A 15,905-nucleotide genomic window follows, 5' to 3' on the forward strand; every position below is an offset into this window, starting at 1 on the left:
TACTGTGGAGGAAATAGAGAAGTATGAGTCATTATTCTGTCCTACAACTACTCTGCACCTCCTTGGAGAGCACAGCACTTTTACTGTACATGAAGGAGATTAGCAGAAGCAGAGGCAAGGACAGGGGCTCAAAGTCTTGAGGATAAAGAATGCATGACTGAGGGAAGCTCAATGGAGGACCAGGATCCAGGAGGTGAGAGCAGGGAAAAGGGGACAAGTAGTGTCCAAGGGTCCTGTAATTCCCAACAAATGACTAATCACTTGTAATAATAAGCACATGTAAATAACGAATTTCTTGAGGTGGAAGTATTTGTATGTATCCTACTTATCAGCATTTGACCTCTAAGGTAACAGGTCAGACTCTTCCATGTATAATCTGTATTAATGTGATTGTTATTATATTGAAATTGAGAAACTAAATTGGAATAATCAAACTTTACTTCCTCCTCAATGACATCATTTGATTTTCTTCTTTCAGCTCCCTCTCCTTACTGCCTGTGCTAGTCTATTGGGGCTGCCATATCAGAATAACACAGACCAGGTGGCCTGTAACTAATAATAGTGGTCAGGCATGGTGGGGCATGCCTATAATCTCAGCTACCAGGGTGTCCAAGGCAGGAGGATTGCAAGTTTGAGGCCAGTCTGGGTAACTTTGCAAGAACCTGTCTCAAAATTTAAAAATGGGGGAAAAAATAAAAAGTGGTAAAGTGGCCCTGAGTTCAATTCCCCAGTATTGCAAAAAGGAGAGAAAGAAGAGGGTTTGGGGATGTAGATTAGTGTGGTCTAGTGCCCCTGGATTCAATCCCCAGTATCAGAGGACAAAGAAAAGCAGAAATATGTTTCTCACAGTTCTGGAGGCTGAGAAATCCAAGATCCAGGCATTGGCAGGGTCTGGCAGATTTCTTATGAGGGCCTCTTCCTGATTCATACATGTGCTTTCTTTCTGTATTATCACAAGATAGATTGGCAAGAAAGGTCTTTTATAAGGGCATTAATCCAATGAATGAGGGTTTTGCCTCTCAAATGTACCAACTGCAAATACCATCTGTTGATGATTACATTTCAACATTTGACTTTGGGGGTGCACATTCAGACCACATAGCACAGTGCTCTCCTTTTTTTTTTAAGAGATGTATTTAATTGTTTTTATTTATTTTCTTAAATCATTCATTTTTTTTTAAAGAGAGAGAGAGAAAGAGAATTTTTTTAATATTTATTTTTTTTTTAGTTTTCAGCGGACATAACATCTTTGTATGTGGTGCTGAGGACCGAACCCGGGCCGCACGCATGCCAGGCGATCACGCTACCGTTTGAGCCACATCCCCAGCCCCCACAGTGCTCTCCTGATTCCTAGAGCACTGCCCACCTCCTCACCAGAGCATACTGCCTGATGTTCAAATTTTTTCTAGATGGTCGGTTTAGCATTGCTCCCACAAGGCCCATGCTCATTCATTTTTGTCACTTTTTGTTATGTCCCCTCTCCAGGAAGAACAGCATAGACCTGGACTTATGGAAAGAGGCAAAATGTGTGCTAATGAGCTGGCCATGGTAGCTCACACCTATAATCCCAGAGGCTCAGGAGGATGAGGCAGGAGGATTTCAAGTTCAAAGCCAGCCTCAGCAATTTAATGAGGCCCTAAGGAACTTAGTGAGACCCTATCTCAAAATTAAAAAATAAAAATAAAAAGGGCTGGGATGTGGCTCAGTGGTTAAGTGCCCTGGGTTCAATCCTCAGTACAAAAACAAAATGAAAATCTGTGCTAAGAGAGACTATGGGTGTTTGTAGGAACCTTTGGAATGTATCATGAGCATTTTTTTTGCAGTACTGGATATGAAACCCAGTGCCTTTCTTATGCTGGACAAGTGCTGTACCATCATGAGCAATACACTAAGTCCATATACCCAGTCCCATTCACACATTCATTTATTTACTCATTCAACACCTTCTTCTTTCTCCTCTTCCTTTCCTTCCTCCTCCTATTCTGCTTCTTTCTGTTTTGTATTGGGGATTGAACTCAGGGGTGTTTTACCACTGAGATACATCCCCAACCCTTTTTATTTTAATTTTTAAATTTTGAGATGGGGTCTTGCTAAGTTGTTGAGGCTGTTCTTGAACCTGTGATCCTCCTGTCTCAGGTTCCTGAATCACTGGGATAACCAGTGTGCACCTCTGTATCTTGTTTAACTATATTAAATTAAATCTATCTACCTATATTTTTTATTACTTATTTGGTACTGGGATTGAACCCAGGGGTGCTTGACCACAGCTATATTCCCAGTTCATATTCTCTCTCTCTCTCTCTCTCTCTCTCTCTCTCTCTCTCTCCTGCTTTGCCACTGTGCCACATCCCCAGTCCTTTTTTTTTTTTTAATTTTGAAACAGACTCTCACTAAATTCATGAGGCTGGCCTTGAATTTGGCAATCCTCTCACCCCAGCCTCCCAAATTGTTGGGATTACAGGCATACACCACTGTGCTCAGGCCCAGTTCTTTTAATTTTGAGGCAGTGTTTTGCTAAGTGGCTGATAGGCTCAATAAATTGGTGAGGCTGGTCTTGAACTTGATGGTCTTTCTGCCTCAGTCTTGCAAATTACTGGGATTATAGGCATGAGCCACCATCCCTTTTTTGGGGGGGGGAGGGCAGCAACCCAGGATTGAACTCAGGGGAACTCAACCACTGAGCCAAATCCCCAGCCCTATTTGAGTTACTTAGTGCCTTGCTGTTGCTGAGGCTGCCTTTGAACTCTTGATCCTCCTGCCTCAGGGACCTGAGACATTGATAATACACGTGTGCACCACCATGCGCAGCTGGTTTGACTGTATTTTTTTTTTTTTTTTGAGAGAGAGAGAGAGAGAGAGAGAGAGAGAGAGAGAGAGAGAGATTTTTTAAAATATTTTCCAGTTTTCGGTGGACACAACATCTTTATTTTTATGTGGTGCTGAGAATTGAACCCAGCGCCCTGTGCATGCCAGGCAAGCGCATTACCGCTTGAGCCACATCCCCAGCCCTTGACTGTATTTTAAAAGACACAATTCCAGCTGTGGTGCCTCATGTCTGTAATCCCAGTGGCACAGGAGGCTGAGGCAGGAAGATCGCAAGTTCAAAGCCAGCCTCAGAAATGGTGAGGCACTCAGCAACTAAAGAAAATATAAAGCAGGGCTGGGATGTGCCTCAGTGGTTGAGTGCCCCTGGGTTCAATCCCCAGAACAACAACAACAAGAAAAAAAAACACAATTCCATAGCAGTATCTTTAGAATGAGAAGGGTTATTAACTGAATTGAGTTTAGATTCATTTTGGAGCCAAGTAATAACAAATGTCTGGTAGCTGGACATGGTGACACACACCTGTAATTTCAGCAATTCAGGAGGCTGAGGCAGGAAGACTATATATTCATGGTCAATTTGGGCAATTTAGTGAGACCTTGTCTCAAAATAGAAAATAATAAGGCCTTAGGGGTGAATCTTATTGGTAGAGTGCCCCTGGGTGCAACCCCCAATATTGTAAAAGAAAAAAAATCGGCTGGTGACCAGTCCATCTTCCTTACTAGATAGAGGCTCTGTAAGGCTGCTGTTCTTCCTATGTTATTTAGCACAGGGCTGAACTCTGTGCCTGGGAATAATTGTCACTCAAGATATTTGTTGATGCCTGGAGTGGTGTTGCACATCTGTAATTCCAGTGATGAAGGAGGCTGAAGCAGGAGAATAACAAGTTCCAGGACAGTCTCAGCACTTTGGCAAGACTCTGTATCAAAATTAAAATAAAAAGGGCCAGGCATCCCACCTATAATCTCAGCTACTTGGGAGGCTAAGGTGGGAGCATTGCAAGTTCAAAGTCAGTCTCAGCAATTTAGCATGGCCCAAGCAAATTAGTAAGACCATATCTCAAAAAAAAAAAATAAAAATAAAGAGGGCTGGTGATGTAGCTCAGTGGTAAAGCATCCCTGTGTTCAATTCCCAGTACCAATAATAATAATAATAATAATAATAATAATACATTTAAAAATAATTAAAAAATAATTAACGCCAGTCATGGTGGTGTACACCTGTAATCCTAGTGACTCAGGAGGCCATGGCAGGAGGATTGCAAGTTCAATGCCAGCCTCAGCAACTTAGTAAGACCCTGTCTCAAAATAAAAGGGGCTGGCTATATGGCTCAGTGGTTAAGCATCCTGGGTTCAATCTCTGATGCCAACATATAAATAAACAAATGAATAAATGAATGAATAATAAAAGGACTGGGGATATAGCTTAATAATAAAGCACCCTGGGTTCTATTGACAGTAACACACAAACACTCATTACTTCATAAAAATATGAAATGATGGATCTGGGGCTATAGCTTAGTGGCAGAGCTCTTACCTAGCACATGTGAGGGACTGGGTTTGATCCTCAGCACCATATATAAGTAAGTAAAAAAATAATAAAGGCCCACTGATGACAAAAAAAATACTTAAAAAATATGAACTGTAGGGGCTGGGGCTCTGGTTCAGCAGTAGTGCACTTGCCTGCCATGTGTGAGGCACTAGGTTCGATTCTTAGCACCATGTATAAATAAAAAAAAGTCTATCAACTACTAAAAAAAATATGAAACAAATTCATATCCTGAAACTCAATGTTCATTTGGGCAAGGAATAAAAGACCCTCTCAATAGTATTGCATTAAAGAATGTTTTAGAAGCCAGGCACGGTGGCACATACCTGTAATCCCAGTGGCTCAGGAGGCTGAGACAGGAGGATCTCGAGTTCAAAGCCAGCCTCAGCAATGGTGAGGCAATAAGCAACTCATTGAGAGCCTGTCTAATAAAATATTAAAAGGGGTGGGGGATGAGGCTCAGTGATTGAGTGCCCCTGAGTTCAATCCCTGGTACCAAAAAAAAGAGAATGTTTTAGAAAATCATTAGAAGAAGTCATACTTGGTAGAGGAAGGCTTACTTCCCCCTTGCTCAATGTCCAATAATTGCTGCTGGAGATTGTAATGTATTTCAACATTATGAGTTTTGTTTTGCAACCAACTGAAAATTATAACTACTTTTTCACAATGTAACAAATTTTGTAATAGAATGGTTAAACAGTATTATTGTTGTCATTATCATTATTGTTATTATCATTATTATTATTTGGGGTATTGAACCCAGGGAGCAAACATATTAAAATAGGCAATTTTGATTGTCTTTTCCCTCTGGAACTTGAAGGATGCTCTTTCCACATTTGAAATTAGACAGTATCTTCATTTTGGTGGTTCAGACTAATAATTAATACTGAAATTATTTTTTATTTGTTTATTTTTATGTGGTGCTAAGAATCGAACCCAGTGCCTCACACATGCTAAGCAAGCACTCTGCCAATCAGCTACAGTCCCAGCCCTAAGTACTGAAATTATATACCAACATTGCCTATAGTATGCCTTGTAAAAGCACTTCTTTGGCAAAGGATTGTAATTGCTCAAAAAAAATTTTTTTTCATTTCCCAAAGTTATCACCCATACATAATTTTAAGGACAGCCAAGGTGCTTGACTCTGAATCTGGGTGCCACCAGGGTTAGTTTCTGGTCAGTCCTCTCCTTAGCCTGCAGATGGCCCCCTTCTTATTGTTCCTATTCTCTGTGCATACACATCCCTGCTGTCTCTTCCTCTTTTTATGAGAACATCAGTCCTATCAGTAGAGATAGGACTTATGACCTCATTAGCCATAATTATTTCCTTAAAGGTCCTATCACACACAAACACACATATACACACATACATATTTTGGGCTGTGGGTTGTTTGTGGTGCTGGAGATTGAATCCAGGGCCTCATGAGTGCTAAGCAAGAGCTGTTACCACAGAGTTATAACCTCAGCCTAATGGCCCTATCTCAGATACAGTCACATTTGGGGTTAGGGCTTCAACATGAGAATTGGGTGGGAACAGAATTTTATTCAAATCTTTGCAAATGATCCACCTCCAAATGCATTTTTTAGTTGTAATTCAACACATTATCTTTATTTTACTTATTTGTTTTTATGTGGTACTGATGATGGAACCCAGCACCTCGCATGTGCTAGGCAAGTGCTTTACCACTGAGCCACAACCCCAGCCCCCACCCCCAAATGCATTTTTTTATAAACAATTACAATATGTTTTATTCCATTTATTTATTCTCATTTTAATACATGATTTATTTCTTCTGGGGAAATAAATCTTTGGAATGAGGAAAGTGGCTCAGAAGCTGACTGGAGCTCTCTGGCCACAGACTCCCCTGTATTCAGGCATCTGTTTTTAATTTTGTGGTAACCAAATCACTAAGTTGTTCAGGGACATCATAAGCTGATATTCAGAGTGTTATGGAAGGAAGATAGATCCCCAGCACTTTTTTTTTTATATTAAGGGCTGAACTCAGAGGTATTTAAGCACTGAGACACATCCCCAGCCCTTTTTATTTTTTTATTTTAAGATAGGGTCTACTAAGTTGCTTAGGTCCATGCTAAATTGCTGAAGCTGGCCCTGAACTTGTGTTTCTCCTTCCTAAGGCTCCTGAGTCACTGGGATTAAAGGCATGAACTGCCACACTTGGCTAAGGAGAAGAGATTCTATTTCACTCTGCCTCACTCATGCCAAATACCTTATATTAATATAATAATACTGAACCCAGGGTCTGGGGTATGCTAAACAAACACTCTATTACTGAGCTACACCCCCTACTTGGGAAGGTGAGAATTTTTAATTATTTTATTCTTTTCACATAGACTTATCACTTATTCTTTTTTAAAATTTATTTAGTTGTAGATGGACACAATACCTTTTTATTTATTTATTTTTATGTGGTGCTGAAGATTGAATCCAGTGCCTCACACATGCTAGGTAAGCTCTCTACCACTGCACCACAACTGTAGCCCCAAGACTTATTCTTTTATTAAGAAGCTAAAGATTTTCTTCTGTTCATTCCTACCTTTTTTTTTTTTTTGGTGGGGGAGGGTGTTACTTGGGATTGAACTCAGGCATACTGACCACTGAGCCACATCCCCAGCCCTATTTTGTATTTTATTTAGAGACAAGGTTTCTCTGAGTTGCTTAGGGTCTCACTTTTGCTGAGGCTGGCTTTGTACTCAAGATCCCCCTCCCTTGGCCTCCAGAGCCTCTGGGATTACAGGCATGCGCCACCCAGCCTGGTTCATTCCTATCTTTGTAAACTATGACTTTTGGTGTCTTTTTCTGAAAAAGATCATATAGTTCATTTTTGGTTATACCATTTCTATTACCAGTAGGGTGAGACCCCAAAGAGTAACAATGGACCACTCACCTGCTATGTCCCCTAAAGTGAGATATATATGTTACAAACCCAGTTATGCACATAAACATTCAGTGATGGCAAAATGCCCACATTTAAGATAGGTTATCTCTGTCTTACCCCAGATTTTTCTTAAACTATACACACCCCCCCACACACACACACACTTTATATATATTGTTTTAGATGGACACAATATCTTTGTTATATTTATTTTTATGTGGTACTGGAGATGGAACCCAGTGCTTCACACGTCCTATGCAAGTACTCTACCACTGAGCTACAACCCCAGCCCTACTTTTCTTGAACTTTAAGGCTCAAGTGGTCTTCTGGTCTCAGACTCGTGAGTAGCTGGGAAAACAGACACTTGTACCATTGCAACTGGCAAATGTCAACCATTGGTTTATCTACCCACCATCCCAGTCTCTTATATGTACATATTTAAAATAATAATCTTGGGGCTGGGAATTTAGCTCAGTGGTAGAGCACTTTCCTACCATGATTGAGGTCCTGGGTTTGATCCCCATCACCAAAGAATATATAAAATAATAATCTTAGCCCCATGTGGTGACACATGCTTATGAATTCCAGCTAGTTGGGAAGCTGACATAGTAGGATCATAAGTTCAAGGCCAGTCTGGGCAACTTAATGAGACCCTTTCTCAACATTAGAAAAAAGGGGAGGGAGGTGGTGCACACCTGAAATCCCAGTGGTTCAGGGGCTGAGGCAGTAGGACAACAAGTTCAAAGCCGGCCTCAGCAATTTCACAGGGTCCCATGCAACTTAGCAAAACCCTGTCTCAGAATAAAAAAAGGGCTGGGGATGAGGTTCAGTAGTTGAGTGCCTCTGCATTCAATCCCTGGTATCAAAAAAAAAAAAAAAAAAAGATAGGGGGAGGGAATGGGAATGTAGCTCAGTGGTAAAACAGTTGCTTACTGTGCACGAAGCTCGGGTTCAATCCCGAGTACCACAAATAATAATAATAAATAAAATAAAATGATCTTCCTCAGGATTAAAGGTTGGCTTGGGTTTTTAGTGGTGCAGGCAGCACTGGGAACAGATTTGGAGCTTCCAGTCTAATTTTAGGAAAATTTGTTCTGTTTGTTGGAGGTAAGGGCCACAGGGCTGAATATTCCTAGAATTTTGAGCCCCAAGTTAAATTATCAACATTCCTTCCCCTCCAGTGTGTGAATGACCTAGGGCTGTAACCTGACGCTCCACTATTCCATCTATTATCATCTCTGTCTGTATCCATATGGATCATGTGTTTATTAATATGTATTCTTTTATGATTCATGCACCATAGTATGTCTAATTTACACATATGTTTAATGTAAAAAATGCAAACTTCAAACAGGTGACTGGCTACATCACCTAGATATGTATTAAATAACTCATGTCAACTGTGCCAACCTTGTTCCACCTGGCCAGGCCTAATACTCCAAAACCATGAGTTTAAACATGAGAGAAACAAAGTATTTATTTATTTATTTATTTATTTATTTATTTTTTTTTTTTTTTTTACCGCTCACAGAGGTGGTTTAATAGTTCCATTCCCAAAAGACTATTTCATATGAATTTTAGCAAAAAGATATTTACAAAGTGATATTTTACTACCTCTACGTTTAACATACATCGGGCACTTCTAAACATCTAGACAAGACTAGATGTTTCAAGTAAGGACTCAATTTGTCCACTATGTACATGACAGTCTTGAATACACTGCACACATGTAACAATAGTTCTAATTTGAAAATGTCTTCAAAATATGAGCATTCTGGCCCTTCACCGACCCAGTGGGCTATAATGCTCAAAATTTTCAGAAGACAATCTTTCCTAGGAATTTTAACACAAAATATTCAAAACTGGTTTACTAATTCTACTTTTGTCATACACTGGCAACCTCTTTAACATCTAGAAAGGCTAGATGTAGATTAGGAGGACTCATTTGTCCTTTATATACACTATGTACACAGCAAAGTAAAACAAAACCCAGACAACTCTTGGCTCTCAGTAAGCACACTGGCACGGTGCTCCCCAGGACCAGCACACAACTGTACTATTCAACAGGGGTTTGGCTATTGCACCCCCCCCCAAAAGAAACCATTTCATAAGAATTTTAACAAAATAAATTTACAAAATGTGTCATATATTTTACCACTTCTACTTTTAACATATATCAGGCACTTTAGAACATCTAGAAAACCTAGATATTTAAAAAAAAAATATTTAGCATTTTCAACTATATATACACTAATGAGTAATAAAATGCACACGCAAAACAATGGTTATTATATGAAAAATGTTTTTTACGTAAAACCAGTCTGGCACAGGACCTCCTTCTCACGGTCAGTCTTCTCCATGTCCAACAACCCACTGAACAAACGTGGACAAGTGTCGCTCCTAGAGGTGGTCTAACAAATTCATTTCAAAGTCACTTCCAGAAAACATTTCTGATTTTTTCAAACAAACGGACATTTACAAGACGTTATTTTCTAACTCTATCATGCGTCAGGCATCCTCTTTACATTTAGAATGTCCAGATGCAGCACAAGTTTTAAAAGGTTGGGGGGCAAGTTCAGAGCAGCTTTTTCATATTATATACACAGGCCTTTTACAAAGGGCCAGGAAATCTCCCCAAAGGGTGGCGGGCGTTTCCAACTGGGTAGATGCGGCTTGTGACTACCGTTTCTCTCTTTGGTAGAACGAACACCAACCGCCCGAGGCCGCTAACCGTTCCACCCGTCGTCGTCTTCCGGGGCTTCGCTCACCTTCCAGGACGGTTCCGGTCTTTGTTGGCCGAGACAAGGTGCGGTCTCGAGGAGCCGGCACTGAGCGCTCACGGAGAGCCCTGGTCTGTGCGGCTCCGCTGTCCAATGGGTGGTCGAGCTTTCAGGCGTCTATCCTCCTTCTTGGGACCTTGAAGCCCCTGCCGGCCTCCGCGGCGTTTGGGCGGCCGCCATTCTTCTCGCCATGCCACGCCCGCCGCCACCCAAAGGCGCCACGTCCCAGGTGGCGGCTTCAGCTGGGACGGGCACGATTGAGCCAGAAGACCCGGCAGCCCTCGGGGTCCGGGGCCCGACAGGTCGCCGCCGCCATCAGGTCATCCATCTGGGTGGCAGGTTCACCGGTCCTTCACAGCCAGGGCCAGCCAGTGGGCACTCGCAGCAGGAGCTCCGGGGATCTGCAGGAGAGGCCGCGTCCTGTCCTCGGGCCCCCCAGCGCACCCGCCGGCCTGGGGCCGGGGGGGTCCCAGAGGGCCCGGGGGAGCAGGCCGCACTCCCGTTTCTCACCACGCTCTCTGCCGGAACTCCAAAGTATTTATTTTTCAAAAAATTATCAAAAGCCCAGCCATTTAAAACATTTATTTATTTATTTATTTACAGTACTGGGATTAAACCCTGGGGGCACTTTACCACTAAATTATATCCCAGCCCATTTTATTTTGCAACAGGGTATTATAAAATTGCCCAGGCTGACCTGCAACTTGGGGACCCTCCTACCTCAGCCTCTTGCATAGCTGGGATTATAGGTGTGCACAACCATGCCTGGCTCATTTACAGCTTTGGGAAGGCTTTAAACTTTGGACCTGTTTTGTCAGAGGAGTAAAACTAACATAACTTTAAAACACTATTAAAAGACCGTGGGATACCATTTGACCCACTATTCCACTCCTTGGTCTATATCCAAAGGACTAAAATCAGCATACTATAGTAACACAGCTACATCAATGATAATAGCAGCACAATTCACAATAGCTAAACTGGAAACAACCTAGATGTCCTTCAATAGATGAATGGATAAAGAAACTGTGGTATATATACACAATGGAATATTACTCAGCATTAAAAGAGAATAAAATCATGGCATTTGCAGGTAGATGGATGGAGTAGGATGATATCATGCTAAGTGAAGTAACCCAATCCCAAAAAACCAAAGGCTGAATGTTATCTCTGATCAATGGATGCTGATCCAAAACGGGGAGCGGGGAGCTTGGGGAAAAATGGAGGAACTTTGGGCAAAGGGGAGGAAGGGTAGAGAGGTTGAGGGGGCAGGAAAGATGGTGGAATGAGATGGCCATCATTACCCTAGGTACATCATTACCCTAGACTGAACATAGGGTTGATGCCACATCGTGTACAACCAGAGAAATGAAAAGTTGTGCTGCAATTGTGTACAATGAACCAAAATGAATTTTGCTGTCATATATACCTATTTTTTTAAAAAAAGACCATGTGGTGTTCATTTGGCAATTTGTTTTGTGGGTATTTCGTGTGTGTGTGTGTGTGTGTGTGTGTGAGAGAGAGAGAGAGAGTGAGAGTATATGTGGGCAGTAGATGCTCTATCACTGAGCCACATCACCACCGCCTTTAAAAAAATTTAAACAGGGTCCTGTTAAGTTACCCAGTCTGGTCTCTTAACTTGGTGATCCTCCCAGCAAAGGCTCCAGTTTCTGGGATTACAAGCATGCACAAGTGTTCTGTGAGATTTATGGTTTGAGACAATCAATTACCCACTGTGCGTGTCCCACCAGCAGATCCAAATAGTATTTTTTTTTAATATTTATTTTTCAGTTTTCGGTGGTCACCTTTATTTTATTTTATGTGGTGCTGAGGATCGAACCCAGCACCCCACGCATGCCAGGCGAGCGCGTTACCACTTGAGCCACATCCCCAGCCCCAAATAGTATTGTTTTGAGAGACTGAAAAATAAATGAATTTAAGAAGGTTTGGATTCATTCTGGCAACAGAAACATACTGGGCTTGTTAAGAGGTTAAGATGGAAACGCCCAGCTCACCAGGTGTCACATCCTGATGTGTAGTGTCACTAAGTTCCAACCCTAAGCACCCTCCTCTGCTACTTTACAGGTGAATAGTGCGATACAATGAGGCACCCTTGGAAGGCTAACTCCTGATGTACCAGCATTAAGGAGTGATGGAACCACCACCTTGCCCCAATCAGTGACTAATCGGAGTTGGGGGGGGCAAGAATGCAGGTGGGGCTTTATGCGCAGCAATTCGTTCATCCACCAATCAGAGCCCGCAGAGGTCCAGCTCCTGAGCCAATTGCCTGCTAGGGTGCGTTGAGAGCTGGTTCAAAATTAAAAAAAAAATAGAGGAGGGGTGAGGTAATAAAACGGCCATTGTGAGAGAGGCTGAGGGCTGACCGAAGAGTGAGATCCGTCCAAAGTGAGTGTTAGTAGGCAGGACAGGACCCGACCTTGCGACAAGCAGGCCCGTCCCTATTACATGAACGAGATATTCCTTCACTGTATTCCATACTCCTTCCCCACAAACAAAATGGTACATTGCAAGATGGCCGACCCTTGGTAGTGGTATGCTCCGTCGTGCGTTCTTCCCCACGCCTGGTGTGGTTCATTCCAGGTTGCCACTCCTGAGGTCACACAGACTGGGGAATGTACTCACACGGGGATTTGGACACGGCCACCGTCACATACTTGGGGGTGGACATTTCTGAGGGCACACAGATTGAGATGTGACTATTTTCCTGACGCTACAAAAATTGGTACACGGAGAGTTGGTTGGACCTGAAAGTCGGATGGAGGAATGTGCGGAGGGGATTGAGTGGGTGGGAGAGTGCTGGGCAAAACGGATATTTCTTTTATTCATTTTACTCAGCTCTTTTGTTAACAACAACAAAAGCATTATTATACCTTATCAAACTTGGTCCTAATTGCTTTACACGAATGATCTCAGTCATAACAACCATAACTACTATTATTATCTTCACTTCGTGGGTGAAAAGACTGAGGCATTCAAAATTACCAGAAGGTACACAGCTGAGATGAGTTAGGCTGGAGGGCTTCAGATTCTAGTTTTAACCACTTGGCCAGCGCTTTTTTTCTCCACTAGTTTTGAGGCTCAAACCCAGGGCCACACACATACCAGGCAAGTGTTCTAATACATACTGTGTCACTGTGCTATACTCCCAATACTCCGAGGCAATCTTTTTTTCCTTTTTTTTTTTTTTTTTGGTTGTTTTTATTTTGAGACAGGGTCTTACCAAGTTGCTGAGGCTGATTTTCAATTGGGATCCTGCCTCAGCCTCCTGAGTTGCTGAGAGTACAGGCATGTGCCCATTCTTTTTTTTTTTTTTTCTAACCTTTATTTATTTATTTTTATATGGTGCTGAGGATCGAACCCAGCGACTTGCACATGCTAAGCCAGAACTCTACCGCTGAGCCACAACCTCAGCCCCACGTGCCCATTCTTACCTTTTTAAATTTTTTTTTAAATTTTCATATTTATTTTTTAGTTGTAGTTGGAGACAACACCTTTATTTCACTTGTTTTTTTATGTGGTGCTGAGGATCGGACCCAGGGTCTCGCAAGTGCGAGGCGAGGGCTCTACTGCTGAGTCACAACCCCAGCCCCACATTCTTACCTTTATAGATGTCTCTGCTTTTCTGTGCAGACCCAGTCCTCACCTACCCCCACCAGGACTGAGAGATCCATCTGTCCATAGCTTTAGTGAACAGTATGGACAACTCTATGGGAGGAGGCTGGACCTCTGGCACTCATGAGTTGTTTTTTCTCCTTTTCCTCTGGCAGGGGGAGTGAAGAAAGGACAGGGAAGCCTTGTTGGAAGAGGACAATAAACCATAGCATAGATACCTAGACTGTACAGTTTTCTCCTCATTGCATGCAGGGTCTTGTTCTAGGTGGTGGGGATACTGCAGTGAACAAGACAGACAGGGTTCTGTTCCTGCCTGCCCTGGAGGTGTGTTTTGGGATTCCTGATAGGCAGATTCTGGTTTTCACCATGATGATGCTTTGGCATTCAATGGGCTTGGGCCTGATTTTGGCAGCAGCCTCACACAAGAATGGTAACATACGTGAATGTCACTTCAGGATGATAAAAAGAGGCCTCCAAAAATGTTTCTTATTAAAAGTAAGCACTTCAGGCTGGGGTTGTGGCTCAGTGGTTGAGAGCTTGCCTAGGATGCCTGAGGTACTGGGTTTGATCCCCAGCACTCCATAAGAAAAATAAAATAAAATAAAGATATTGTGTCCATCTAAAACTAAAAAGAATTTTTTAAAAAATGTAAGCACTGGGTCTGAGGGGTTGGAAATGATGCTCCCTTAGGTTGTTCCTGTCCACAGGAGGTACCCCACAGTTGTGGATACCAAGGGCCAGGAGTGGCAGGAAGGTAAGGGGAGGAGGATGGTGTGGTAATGTAAATTTTGCCATCTTAGCCTCAGTTTGGTCTTAAAGAACAGCAGCTGAACTCTCCCCATGCCAAGGTCTTCATCATGTAATGGGGATCAAAGTGTGGAAGACCCCCATATCTTATTACCTATTCAGAGCTTGAGGTGTGGGGATCAATATCTTGTAAGCAATATCTTTCCAAAATACAGTGGTTACTAGCTGGTCATGGTGGCACATACCTGTAATCCTAACTATTTGGGAGGGTGAGACAGAAGGATTGCCCATTAAGATGGGCAACTTAGCGAGAATCTGTCTCAAAAAGTAAAAATATCTGGGCATGTAGCTCAGTGGTAGAACCCTCTGAGTTCAACTACCAATAACACAAAAAAGTGTGTGTGTGTGTGTGTGTGTGTGTGTATTGTGGTCTCTTGGTACCTGTGGGGGATTAGTCACAGGCACCCTCTCCCTTGGATACCAATATCCTGGGATGCTCAAGTATATTTTGTAAAATGGTATAGTGTTTGCATATAACCTATACATATCCTCCATATACTATAAATCCCCTTTAGGTTACTTATAATGCCTAACACAACGTAAATGCTATGTAAATAGTTGTTACATTGTATTGTTTAAGAAATAGGGGCAAGAAAAATAGTCTGTGTATGTTCAGTACAAACGCTGTTTATTTCCAAAATATCTTTTGATTCTTGGTTGCTTAAATCCATGGATATGGAAGGAGGACTGTAAAACAAAATACGCACAAGCCGACTCAAAGGACCTTTAGCAACCAGTTTTTCTGCACCATAAACAAAAGGCAGATTTGACAAGTCTCCTTACTTTGTGCAAACATCTCTGAAGGTAACAAGTCCTGTCCTCAATATGAGGGATCAGGCCTCCTCTCAAGGGGAAACATTGAAAGCTCAATGATCTTTCAGGGAAACCAGGTATTCTGCCTAGGGCTAGGTGTTCAAAAGGGCTATACTCACAAACTTTAGAGCTCATTTTCAATTGTGGGTTCAGTAGAAACACTAATTCCATGAAATCTGAAGCTGATAAAAATCTGTTTTATTTTAGTATTCTGGCCCATGAAAGAGATGGAGAGAATGTCTGAAATGGCTTGTCAGACCACGTTACAGGGCAGACACAGAGGACCAGTGCCATTTATTCCCCAGGGAGCTTCTGCTCCTCCTGAGATGAATGGTTACCAAGATTGGTTTATTATGATTTCAAGAGGGGAGGAAGAAGACATTTTGTTTGGGTGAAGCACATCATATAGGAAAGTAATTATCGGACATGTCATGGTGGGAACCCTCCTCCCCTAAGATTAAATGTACATATGCCTAGAGTCCAAGCTACTAAGACTGAGGTAGGGGGGACTGTTTAAGACCAGGACCTTGGGACAACCTGGGCAACATGGCTAGACTGTCTCCAAAAACAAAATAAAAAAATTAAGTCAGCTTGGAATTCTGT

Source organism: Marmota monax, unplaced genomic scaffold, assembly GCF_021218885.2.
Source record: "Marmota monax isolate L192 unplaced genomic scaffold, Marmota_monax_Labrador192_F-V1.1 WCK01_AAM20220418_F8-fsc00170, whole genome shotgun sequence".
Taxonomy (NCBI): Eukaryota; Metazoa; Chordata; class Mammalia; order Rodentia; family Sciuridae; genus Marmota; species Marmota monax.